Genomic DNA, 12,405 nt, shown 5'->3' with positions numbered 1-12,405 from the left:
TTAATCACTGCTAAAGGGAAGTTGACACTGCAACGTCCCGCATTAGAACACTGCAAGTGCATCAGCTGATTAACAATGAAAAATCACTCCCATTCATATTTACTCTGCACACAACAAATAGCTATTTCTTCAGATTAGAAACAGGTAGGAATCTGCAACAAAGTTTGTTTAAATCCCTGAAGTGTACATAGATCACCCAGAGGGGATTGTTTTTTTTTCAACAAAAGTGAAGTTACTATTTAATTCAATCTATTTTCTGCGTGCAGCAACGAGCACTAGGGATGAGCAAATCACCTTGATTTCGCAAATCTTGTCTTGCAAAGGAAGTTTAAGGTTCACAAACTTTAAAGTGAACCCCAGTGAAGTTTTCAGGGAGCTAACCTTGTTATTGAATTCTGTGCATTTGTAGAGCTAATAATCAAGCTATTGTCAAACAAAAAGGCATAGAAAGCCATTAATGGATGATATGTACCAATGTCAAAATAAATAATAAAAAAGTTACTCTCTCTGCAAAAAGTTGTCAGCCCTTCCTAACAGTTCCAACACACAATGTCAATATGGCTGCTGTGAGCCCATTTTTATCTGAAAGGGGACGGGTTAACCATTGCTTCAAATTATTGGCTTTCAGGACTCAGCTGACTAGGGGCAAAGGTTCTGTATTATTATAGGGATTTTTTTTCCCGTACATTATAGGTTTTCCCTTATTTTTGGTGGCAAATTTTTTTGGGCAAGTGTGCAATTCTCAGACTTTGAGAGTCACGAGGTTTCTAAATAAGCCCATGGTAGTAGTGGACCTGAACCTCATTCTTAATTAGCAATCATGGTTGGGCCCTTTGGCATTTTGGCCCAGGAAATGTTGCTACAGCTGTAAACCTTGTAGTTATACTTAAGCCACAATGCTGATGTTAAAAATGTAGGCAACCAATTATGAGAAGATGTATATTTAAAAATATTCCCACTATAAACCAAATATTATTCACTTGAATCAGTAAGTCCCATACTATTATTACCAGATCACATTACTATTTTAAGAAAAAAAATCACCTCTTGGATAAAAAAGTAATCATCATCAAGAAATCATTAAAGACTGTATAGTCTTTTGTTGTGCTGGAATTCTGCCATTATTGATATCCTTTGACACCGGAAGGGTTGATCGTTGGCACCGAGATTCCTGCCATAGGAGAGGTGAGTATGAGAGAGCCAGTTTAAGGGTTGAGGTTACAGAGTGGTTAATGTGTGGACTAAGATTACTATAAAGTTAATGAGAGGGTTGGCATTATGAGATTTTAAGGTTGGACATTGCTCTGTCCACCAAGACCTCTGTGATAAAAACTGCTTGTTTCTGTTGCTACAAGATAATGTGCTGTATTGTTGTGTCTGTTACATATCTTTTACACAGCTACAAGTTCACTTTACTAACATAACAGATTAAATAATGTCCTCCACCATACTTGTAGATGAAACAAGCATTGTGTAAGAAAATATTATCAATAGAAAGAGTTCACACAAGACTTCCTTTCATTTCAAGCCTGCACATAGAAAATAATTTATGTGGGTTTACTTAAAGCAGACCTTGCACTACAAGTTACATTATTATAATAATAATAATAATTATTATTATACAGGATTTATATCCAATATACTTATCATTCCTGTAACTTTTGTTCTGCAGGGGTAATGCCACGATCCTTCCAATGAGATCCCAAGGAATGCTATATAGTCAAAATCTTGCAAGAGCTCCTGTACAGTACAGAAGTGTCTCATGAGCTTTGAGCTGCTCAGTATTCCCTTTGAACTTGATGTTAGGAGGATGATGTCGCCCTTGCCTAGATGCCATGGGAGGAAACTTTGGTAAGATAAGTATATTGACTGGATATTATCTACTTTTTCTGCACTCTGTGTCTTTGTCAAGGACATTCTGTTGACTTGCAGTCTTGAAGACCACACAGAAAATCGGAAAAGAAAAATTAAAACCCTCACAAGAAAATTCTAACCCTTGCCCACGCTATAGTTTTGAGTGAGTTAAACTTCAGATCAGTTGTAAACCATCCGCCAGAAAAATAAAAAATGCACTCCTTGTCAGTACCTTATAGATGCTGTTTAAAAAGATAATAGCACAAAAAAAACACATTTAAAATAGCAGTTTTTTTTACAAAATGTAATTATAGTGATTACATGACTGCTATTTTCTTTTGGGAGGTGACAGCTGCAAGGGTGATGAGCGGAAACAGTCAGTGGTGCTCAGTGTCTTCTGATGGCCTCACTGCTGAATACAGCACCATGTCACCAAACAGACAACCCTAGGGTTAACAGTGAGATTCCCTACACAAGCAGTTGTCATTTATAGTCTTCTGGGCTGCCAAGAAGATGAGAATGATGGTGATAGGCACAGCATGCTGTAGAGTACTAACAGGTGAGCGCACTGGTGTGACAACGCTACTTCTGCTCCAGGACCCAGTGCATAGAGTTGTCCTCAACTACAACAAGCACTGTGACTGGCTTAATCTGGCCGGATAAAAAGGTGGTTTTGACAAATTTATAAGCAGCAAGCAATGTTAACAATTAGTGCTATATTGCAGTAATAAACAGTGAGCAAATGGTGCATTTAGTTTCTGGATTTAAAAATACTAATCAATGCTCAGTTATAAGTTATGTTTAAAATCTACAGATAAATTAGGTGTAAAAAAGGCAGAACAGGCATGATTTGCATGTCTTTAGTTACTATGGCTGCCTTCTATTAACATGTAGAGGGTATAGCCTTACAAATAATCCCTTCCATAGAAGCCATGTCTTCTGCATCTGAATGCAACTAACTGCCTGTAGCATCTGTTTTCAGGATGCAGAGAAGTCTCTATAAAAAAAAGTATTTTCGTACTATACACCAGCAGTTCTGATTGTGGCAATGGGGATGTAAAGAAATGATTTGCATGGTTCCGCATACTGTTCATAAATTAGAAATAAACCACCTTCTTTTTTTATTTGTGACAAAAAAATATGCAAATACATTCTATTTTAGGATAATAATGTTATTCCTCGCAGACTCTGCAGAGCTAATTCTGTGAGAAGAATCAGCTTAGCTTAGTCTATACTCCTTTGGGCTCTGGGTGGATGCTAGGATGTTGTGTAAATTTGGTACTCATAAGATTTAGAGAGTTCTGATATAATGAAATAAAAGTTTTATAGCAGCTAATTTATTCACAGGACACGCAGCACAGATTGCATGCTACAAACCCAGTTTTCAAATCATGTCTACGGAGCCATTTTATGGTTTTAGGGGGGTGGAATGCATATAAAGCAGAGACGTTTACCTACTACCCCAGAAATGTGTGTGGATACTGTTTAACCTGCCTCAAAGGAGATCAGCAGTCTGATTAAAAGGAGGAAATTGTTTTAAAATAACGAGTTACTGATATTACTGATATTTATTGGTTACCACTTTAATCACCTTTTTTATTGAAAAAGCAACTTATATACAGTACAGTCTAATACCAGGGTACCTTATCATACATTGGGGTCGATTTACTAAATTAGCAGACTCTGTTGAAATTAGTAAAAGAGATCAAGCTATGTTCACTTCCACCAACCAATCGTGTTTACAAAACGGCAGCTTTTTAATTTGCTTAGAACTGATTGGGTATTAAAACTAAACACAGGCATTGTGGTAGATTTACTGATACTGGTGCACTCGGAATCTGGCGCAGCTGTGCATGGTAACCAGTCAGCTTCTAATTTCAGCTTGTTCAGTTAAGCTTGGGAAATAAAACCTGAAAGCTGTTTGATTTCAATGCAGAACTGCACCAGATTTTGCACTCTCCTGTTTTAGTAAATAAGCCCATTATGTGTTAGTTTTCATTTTGCAAAGTCAACAGCCTCAATGCAATTAGTAATCAAACCCATTGAGACTATGGGCAGGGGCGGACTGACCATTTGGAAACTCGGGCACTGCCCGAGGGCCCAAGGTCAGTAGGGGGCCCCATGAGATGCCCCTGGTACCTTTTTCATAGGCTTTTTGAGTTTGGGCAAGGACACAGTGGTCCCCATGATCCCCTATTGCCCGGAGGCCCCATGAGTTGTCAGTCCGCCCCTGATTATGGGGTTGATTTACTAAATGCAAATATACTGTGCAGTGCAAGTGTAGTTGCTTCAGAGTTTAGTAATCGAGGTAAAGCTTCACTTTGCAAAGAATAACCAATCACATGCAAGGAAAATTTAAAAAATCATAATTTTGTTTCTTGCACATGATTGGATTATAGAAATCAGCAGAGCTTCCCCTCAGATTGAGAGCAACTGCACTTGCAGTGCACAAACTATGTTCCTTTAGTAAATCAACACCTAGATCTATCCTACGTTTAACATCATGCTTATCGAGAAAACTTGCACAGATTAAATCAGAGAAAACTTGCACAGATCAAGACAACTGCAGCACATGTAAGTGTAAGCCATGTACTGGGTTGGGCTCCCCAGGATACAGTGAAGTCACGACCGAGGAAAGCAACCCCAACACCAGCTTTTGCCACAACAGAATTTTACTTAGATGTGGCAAATAAGCACAACCACAAATGCTAGAAACATACAATAAATTTACATACACCCAGCCCAAAGGCTGAGACCCTTGTGCTGCACAGCATGGCACCTTCTGATGGATGAAGGTAGAAAGTGAAGTAATTTACCTACTGGTGGGCACAAATAAGCTGCCACACCTTACCTGTTATTACTCTAAAAGAGCAGGAATCAGTGTATGGGTGTATGGTATGGGCTAGCCTGTGATGCAGCACAACAGCTTACAATCTTACACAAATCTACAGTATTCCCCCTCCCATAACTGGTCCTGTAGCATATGCCTGAGTATTCCTTCTGAGCAAAACGCCAGTCTGACTTGAGTTTGTAGGATTTTATCAGCTCTCCAATGTGAAATGTCACTTTAAGTTGTGGAGTCCTTCCAATAATCAGTAACAACACTTGTGGCCTGACACAAACAGAGACCCTAACTAACTAACTATAGGCCTGGACTCAGTCTCAAGGCGCCAACACTGAAATGAGGTGCGTGCACGATCTTACCGACCCAGGTCTGCTTTTCATCTGCTGGTGACTCTGAACAGAACAAATGTCTCTCCAACAAGCATGCGGTCTTGCCGTATATGTTGCTTAGTTCCTCTGCTCTCGACAGCCTTCCTGGCAGCAATCTCATCAGCATTCCTGGCAGCAATCTCATCAGCTTCCTAGCAGCAATCTCATCAGCATTCCTGGCAGCAATCTCTGGTTACTGAAGGATGCTCTCACACCTGTATGTCATCAGATTCTCAGCTCACACGGCCCCTTATTCACCATGCTCTAAAACATGGCTTCTCTCTCTCCTTCCTGTTCTCTCCAACTCTGTGTGCAAAACCCCACCTCTTCATGAATATACAAATATCTATGCAGTCTGAGGCTGTTAGAAAAACAGTGGCATCTTGTGGCTAAACCGCAGAATGTCAGTCAAAACATTAATTTACTTCCACACAGTGTTCAAACAATGAGAGCTGTTTCCCCATCTCACATAAGAGTTCTTTTTCATGCTAGAAACACTTTTTATTTTAACTAAATTAGCTAATAGAATATATTCTCAATTGATAAATGGATTTAGGGTAATATAACAGGTAACAATTCATTATAATTACCTGGCCATTATTCAACATCAAACATTCACTGTAAGGTTTATCAGATAAAGAAAGGGTGAATTGTTGAATGCAAAACAAAGTTAGAGTCCTTGTGGTATTTAATAGGAAAGAAATCATTTTTTTTTCAAAAGCCTACTTAATGGACTCAACAATTTGAATATACAAAAACTAATACAGTATAAGTATTGTATATGTACAGTATACTGTATACTCTATAGCCATGAACCGCTTATGATCAGTATAGAAAAAAACTATACAAATACTTTTTATTCAACAAAACATTTGAGATAATGCACACTTTCAAAAGACCGTGGATATCACAAAAACAGTGATATTAGTCATTCAAAAACATGTTACTAAGTCTATTTTTTATTTTAGTCTTTTAATGCGCAGAGATAATTTATTTATTGTACAATAACAGATCCAGCTTACCAATTTTAGCAATATTTACTAATCGCAATATGTTTAAATTGCAGGAAGATCTATTTTGTTAATGGTATTCACAAAGCGTGATTGACCAGAAAATACTATGATGCTGATTTACTAAAACTGAAGAGTGCAAAATCTGGTGCAGCTCTGCATAGAAACCAGTCAGCTTCCAGTTTGTTTGTTTTTTGTCAAAGCTTAATTGAACAAGCTGAAGTTAGAAGCTGGTTGGCTAACATGCACAGCTTCTGCACTTCCCAGTTTTAGTAAATCGCCCCTATGTATTGTGCATGTTTGTCTATTGTTTGTCAGCCCTATGAAATAACTTATTTTCATGTTTCTGTTTTAGTGGTTATTGTTTGTAAACTGTTGTAAACTGTCAGTGAAGGCTGTTACCTCAAGGACTAAAGAGACTCTTGTTTTGGTTTAATGCATATCAAAATTGGTGTACCCACAAAATTACTAACAAAATCAAATCAAATAAATAAATCTCCTAGACGCACAAAAAGTCATACTTTCTCCCCAAAAAGTCCAAAGTCAAAAAACCCCCTCAGCGTCTGTGAATCTTCAAAAAAGCATATAAAAACTTGATCCATCTCCCAAAAACAATTCCACGTGTACCTCAAAAAGGACAAATGGCTACATATAGTGCATTATCCTCAAGAATATATAGCAAAATCAACTATCAATGTGCACTTTAGGGTAAGAGTATTTAATTCAGCTATATTCAGTGGACACTGGGTGATTTTTTATAAATACATTTTGAACACAAGTGCACATTGATAGTTGATTTTGCTATATATTCTTGAGGATAATGCACTATATGTAGCCATTTCTTCTTTTTGAGGTACACGTGGACACAAAAGAATTGTTTGTGAGAGATGGATCAAGTTTATATATGATATTTTGAAGATTCACAGATGCTGAGGAGGCTTTTTGACTTCGGTTTTGGTTTAAGTTTTTTTTTTTAATGGGAATTTGTGCCAGTCACCCAGGCTTTTTTTCAGCAGGACTGCAGGGGAACACAGTTCTGGCACCTCCACCACTGAAAGTATGTAATGGCAAGGGGTGCTGGGGTGTGCTAGAGGATCTGTTGTTGCTGACTGCTGGGTGGATCTATTGTCACTGAAGGGGATTTTTTTTGTGTTGTGGTCTGTTGTTGCTGGGGAGGTCTATTGTTGCTTGTGGGGAATCTATTGTTGATGGGGGTCAATTGTTGCTGGAAGGGATTGATTGTTGAGGGAGGGGTCTATTGTCTACTGTTGCTGGCTACTGGAGAGTCTATTGATGCTGGCTGCTGGGAGATCTGTTGTAGTTGGTGGGGGTCTATTGCTGCTAGGATGGTATTTTGTTTTGGGAGTCCATTGTTATTGAAGGATTCTATTGTTGCTGGGGGGTCTAATGCTGCTGGCAGAGGGGGATCTATTTTTCTGCTTTTCTTGTTATCATTAACAAATTCCATACAAATTATTTAGCACCACAAAATTATACTTGGCTCTGCGTTCTCTAACAGGAGTGGTACTGGGAGGTGGGTAGGGGGTGGAACCAAAAAAGTTGCTCAGAGGTGGGTGGAGACAAGAAGTGACCCATAAGGGGGGAGTTCCTCCACCTATTCTCTGAGAAAAAAAGCCCTGCAGTCACCAATAGAGCTCTTGAAGATTTAAGAAACTGACAGATGGTTTGAGGCATGTCTAAAACAAACATTGTTTTGTTTTTTACTTTTGGATAGAGTAGGGATGGTTGAAACCCTTGTCAGTTTTTTTTAATCTTCACTTCCTGTCCTGGAGACACAAAAGTAAGTTGACATATCTCCAAAGTGTAGAAAAATCCCTCCTGGATTGTCACTGGAACAGGTGCCTTTATTAAAGATCTCCCATCTTTCTCTGTTGCTGTGACAACTGTAAAATGTCAAACTTCTTTCACTGTCTGCCATGTTGACAATGAATACCAGGACAAATAGAGAGGGATGAATCTCCCCAGCAGGAAGCAATCTTATTGTCACGTACCTGGTAGAGCCAGAGCTGATGAGAGGACTTCACTTACAGCCCCTGTCCAACCTTCCCAGTAGTCAGGCCAAAGTCTATATCATATTGGCAAAGTACAAAAGCAGCAGACAGAGGATAGAGTCAGAACACAAGCCAAGTGATCAGAATCAAGTGGAGTCAGCAGGCAAGCCAGATCAAAGCACAGGATAATTGGGATATGTATCTGGTCACAAGCCACTGAAGCTGACAACCACTCAGCAATTCCCCTTAGTTCTGTTATGCTTGAAATAAGCCTCTGGGAACCAAAAAGCCATTGCTGGACATTGCCAATACAAACAGATGCATACACAGCCAAGACTTTGTGTACTGGTCAGCGAATTGCTCCATGCGCATGCACAGATCTTTGAGCATTGGCATGCATTTTATCTTCCTGACCAGGGGCGGACTGACAACTCATGGGGCCCCCGGACAATAGGGGATCATGGGGCCCCTGTGTCCTTGCCCAAACTCAAAATAGCCTATGAAAAAGGTACCAGGGGCATCTCATGGGGCCCCCTACTGACCCCGGGCCCTCGGGCAGTGCCCGAGTTTCCAAATGGTCAGTCCGCCCCTGTTCCTGACACTTATCATAGGCTGTGCTTTGTGAATGGCAAACAGCAAGCATGAAATAAAAAAGTACACCATGTGCTGATCTACATGTCCCATCTATGCTGGGCTCGGGTGTGGCAAAAGAAATTTAACTTGGCTTTCCAAAAAATGTTGTTAATCACAGTTCGCTCATGGCTGAGCGAGAGAGGGGGCAAATACTTTTTCACATAGGGCCAGGCAGGTTTGGACAGCTTTTTTCTTGATAATAAATGAAATCATCATTTAAAAACTGCATTGTGTATTTACTCGGGTTATCTTTGTGTAATATTTAAATCTGTTTGATGATCTGAATCATTTAAGTATTACACATCTGAATCATTTAAGTGTTACACATATGCAAAAAAGTAAAAAATCAGGAAGGGGCAAATACTTTTTTATAGCACTGTATTATTTAATTGTAGAAGAGTCCTTTGTGTAGATATCATTGTAGAAAAACAAAAGTACCCAGGGGTGGTCTTTAACTCTCAGCTACCGAAAACAGATATATTATTGGACTGGCCATTTAATTATCAAAACAGAGTAGTCTGCCTACAATAGCCAAAAAAAGTCTAAAGGGACAGATACTACCATTGCTAAACCCAAATATACAGGCCAGTTTTGTAAGACCAATAACAAGAAGGCACTGAAGAAAAAGACTTTATGTGCATTTGACATATATTGTTAATTAATAGCAGAAGCCTCCTTTGTGCAGATGCCAAAAGTCCTGAGTTTGCTTCTGGGCACCGCTATCTTGAATGTGATGTCATCATCCCCAGCATATTTAGATCTGTTACTCTATAGTATTCCCCTTCCCTCTTTCCCCAGGAGGTACATAAATGGTTATGCTGGAAGGGTGGGGCAAATCAGTTGGTCCAGAACAGAGAGTAATTAGACATTTCCAAAAGAGACAAGGGCAATGATATGTGAGTAGAGTGGTATGGAGTTAGTTAGTCAAGCTAGTAAAATGTTCTAGCAAGTCCAAAGGCCCACGAGCATTTAAAATACTTAGTTTTGCTGTGCCTTTTTCTGGAATTTTTTAGTTTGGTTGCAGGGTCTCTTTGCATTAGTTAAAATCAACATGAACCTTTCTTGTTTTTTTTTTTCTTTCTTTATTTAATGTACTTTGGAGAAAATATATTTCTGATTTCCTGATAGAACATAGAACATGTCTATTGTGTATTCCACAAAAGAGTTCAAAATATGATAAATGAAAAGAGCTAAACCTTTCATTGCAATGGTAGTGCAGGTCCTTATTATATAAACAATGCTTTCCAAGCACTTTGTGATGCTGCAAATTCATATACAAGATCTGGTACTTTTGTTCCCAAATGGATGTAAAAATGATAGCAGCTTTAAATAACAAAATAATACTTGACTGTTAGAAGGTAGTCTGGAGAAGGTTAAAGCAATATAAATTCAAATATTGAATAACTATGTTACCTTGCTGATAGAAATAAGAAAGCAGGATGAGGAAAATTACATTGTTTCTTTGAGATATGTGATAAAAGCCAATTTGTGTGGCTCCCAGTGAAACATCCTTGTACATTTTATCTTGTTTTTGAAGAAGTAAACAATATACCCTGTTAATTTTGCTGGTTTAAATAATTGACTCTCAGTCCTCATGCACACTTGACGTTTTTACAGAGACTGTTTTTGGCTTTTGACGTTTTTTCTACAGCTAGTAAACCCCCCAGCATGTTATCCTATGTGTCCATGCACACATAGACTGTAATCAATGTTTTTTGGCTGGGACGTTTTTTGGCTGGAAAAAAAACCCAGGACTAGTGGGGAGTTTTTTTAGCTGTAAAAATGCTCTAACGCTGAAAAACTCTGAAAAATGTGGAAAAACGCGGTAAAACGCCACAAACAGGTGCTTTTGGTCTTTTTTTGACCAAAAAACCCATTTCTTTTGGTAAAAAAAAAAAGCTAAAAAAAGCTAGCAAATGCAGAAAAATGCAGGAAAACACTGCTAAAATCTAAAAGAAAGCTGAAAAACTCACGTTTTTAACATGACTTTACACAGCTAACATTACCAACGTTATCAAAATGTCCAGTGTGCATGAGGACTCATAGAGGAAAAAAAACAAAAAAACAAAACTGCTTTTAATGTATGATCCTGTGGTCTATGAGGAAGTATATTTGTATTGTCACATAGTTGCAAAGGGTTAACAATGTAGAAATGTGAATTAACCCCTTCCCGCTCAGCATAAGCAAATATATAGCCACACTGCACTGGGCTTTTTTTCACATATTTGCATGTCTGTCTTTGTGCTAGAGAGTGCTAACAATTAGGACCCAGAACTTCTGATTCTGGGTCACCGGATCGCTGTGATAGCCTCTGATTGGTGTAAAATAATAATAATAATATATTTTTCTGTCTTTCATTAAACATAGACACCATCCTGTTGTTGCCTCGTTTCTACAGGCAAGGTTTGATATCCAAGGCTAATCCAGCTCCAATTCAAAATCAGATGCTATCCTTCGCACTTTGTATTGACAAATCTGACTCCCTAAAGCTTGGACTGTTCAGCAAAATTATTCTTTTCATCAATCTCAAGATTTACACAGCACTGCCACACTAAACAGCCCAGTCTGGCAGGACAGAAGATCTGAATTTTCTATGTTGCAGTTAACTAATGTAGCAAGTAAATAAATAAATAAACCTTCCAGTAATACTACTAATAGGCTTCAGCTAGAGAGAGCTGTAATGATTTGTAGTGCGACTTCAGGAGACTAATACCAACAAGCTCACAATAACCTCAGAATGAGCAAGTGAGCAACATGTGTTTACTGCTCTCCTCTTTAAATACAGATTAGTCACACTTTGTTTATGCTATCTTTGTTCAGTTTTGTGTTTGTCCTGACACTCACATTCTCTACTTAGTCACCTATATGTTAGTAATGATAATTCTCAAATTCAAATTGATGTGCTTTTCCATGTGGCCTGCGCGACCACTATAAATAAAGTAATTATCTGCATAATGTGATCCATTTCTGGTAAACACATTAAACTGGGAACGAGCAAGTGAGCAACATGTGTTTTCTGCTCTCCTCTTTAAATACAGATACTGCAGGATGCATCTTTTTCATACCTCACACTCAGATCACTAATAATCTTTTAACACCAACAATAACACTAACAGCTCTCCTCTCTACCCCCAACCTGTTGCTGGACATTTAAAAGAGAAGAAGATTGATTAGCTCATCATTCTGTCTCTGCTGTTTCCTTCAGCAGGCTCCTTGGACTGATTAGCTCCTGGTGCTACATCTCCCCTAGTCACACTTCTGTCTCCTCCATGCACAATGCAGGGTGAATAGCCCTGCATTATACATGATGACACCAAGGGGCCACTCACAGCCCAGAGTACTGGAGGGAGATGAGGAGAGAACTGGAGTCAGCTGGAGTGAAGGTAATGTAAGTAATCTTTCCTCTACAGTTCCCCCTGGACCTCAGGAGCATTTAACCCTTGCAGTGGGGTGGGAGGAGGGGCACTGCAAGGGTGGATTTTGTTTAATTCCTGGAGTTGAGCTTTGAAGATTAAAATAATATAAAATTATGTATAATTGAATACAAAGCTTTATTAATCTCTGTCTCTTATATTTTCCTGGAATTCAGCTTTAAAGGGAGGCCCTTTTTTGGTTTGCTAAAAGGCCAAAATAAATACAGGCCTATTCCCAGGAAAGAAAATGTTTCCTGGGATATATTTATC

General features: G+C 38.7%; 1 long non-coding RNA gene across 1 annotated transcript; it reads left to right on the top strand.

Annotated features, from left to right (window-relative positions):
• Positions 1–1,678: 1,678 nt before the first annotated feature.
• On the top strand, positions 1,679–11,728 carry LOC149460413 (uncharacterized). The gene is made up of 2 exons (XR_016313076.1): positions 1,679–1,851; positions 11,090–11,728. It is a non-coding gene; the product is annotated as an uncharacterized LOC149460413 (long non-coding RNA).
• The last annotated feature ends 677 nt before the right edge of the window (positions 11,729–12,405 follow it).

Source organism: Staurois parvus, unplaced genomic scaffold, assembly GCF_062004578.1.
Source record: "Staurois parvus isolate SC_StPar_1 unplaced genomic scaffold, SC_StPar_1.0 ptg000230l, whole genome shotgun sequence".
Classification (NCBI taxonomy): domain Eukaryota; kingdom Metazoa; phylum Chordata; class Amphibia; order Anura; family Ranidae; genus Staurois; species Staurois parvus.
Note: the sequence above shows the minus strand (reverse complement) of the source record. Positions and strands in the feature narration are given on the sequence as shown.